This window comes from Arachis ipaensis, chromosome B03 (genome assembly GCF_000816755.2).
Source record: "Arachis ipaensis cultivar K30076 chromosome B03, Araip1.1, whole genome shotgun sequence".
Taxonomy (NCBI): Eukaryota; Viridiplantae; Streptophyta; class Magnoliopsida; order Fabales; family Fabaceae; genus Arachis; species Arachis ipaensis.
In genome coordinates this window covers 133,462,621-133,463,958 of record NC_029787.2, presented here as the reverse complement: position 1 = coordinate 133,463,958, position 1,338 = coordinate 133,462,621, and positions in this window count along the sequence as shown.

Here is a 1,338-nt window from a genome sequence, read left to right as displayed (position 1 = left end):
ATGGATGTTTTTTCTTTTGTTAACTTGACATATGGATTGAAAAATGAAATACGGTTAAGATATTTATGATGTTTAATTTTAGATATAATTAATCTAAAAACATAACTCGAAATAAATATTGGAATGGTTTCTTTGATTATAGTTTGTTTCTGTCTGCAAGATTCAAATTGGATACCAATAAAAATCATTGCGTTTAGCTATTACTCAACTAATTTAGTATTCATAATATAAGAAAAAGAAAGAGAAAGGAAAAGAGAAAGAAGAAGAAAGAGAATACACATGTAGAAATCACTTGTTTTGAGAAAAAAATTTAGTACTATTTACGATATTTTTAGGTTATTTGAGTGACAAAATAGAAACACGTTGTTTTATAAAATTTAATGTGATATTTGGTAATTAACGTTAGCGTCTTGTTAAAATTTATGTGTTGAAAATTATTTCAAAGATTAACATAAATTACGTTCACAAAATTTGAAAATTACATAAAAAATAAATTTTAAAAATTAAATTAAAATCCACATGAAATTTTATGACAAATTAAATATTATCTCCAAGCAGAAGAATAGAATAGTCAAAATCGAAAATAGGGCTCGTGAAGTGAAAGATGAAAGAGGAGATGCGATGCAAGAAAGAGTAGTTTCACGGATGGGATATATACGAGAAGGCATGTCTCTGATTATCCATGAATGGTCCCTTCATTTTTATTGCTTTAATCTATGAGTCTTTCTCAGCATATATACCGTCATGTCTTGTCAGTATTTGACACTTCTACCAAATAGCACCCCTTTTTCTTTATGAAAATCAACTTTAATTTTCTTAACATCTCCCTCACACACATAACCAACACTGATCATACTCACATCTAACCGATTTTGGGAGAATCATAGCCTTGTTTTTTTCTTCATCTTATTTGCAGCCTTCACAGCTGACACAGAAATGAGACATTACCCATGTTACGTTATTTCAACATAAAAAATATGAGTAGTGTTAGCAATGACCTAAGTGTACAATGTGTATAATAGGTTAAATTTTTGGTCCATGAATAAAATGAACATCAGCTATACTATCCAGAATAACCACTAAATAATTTTGGGTTCACCAAGAATCGAACTCTTTGACCTTTCAGATCTAGAACTCTAATACAATATCATGAAACCACTCATCCCAAAAACGTAACCTGACAGACAGGACAATGTAACACTAATGGTCATATCTCTAATACTTCATAAACCTCAATTGTACACATTATACGCTTAGGCCATTAGCTCCCTATACTTATTCAAAAAATATAGTAATATAATATAATGGCTTTTTCTTTTCTATTTTATTTAGAGTAAT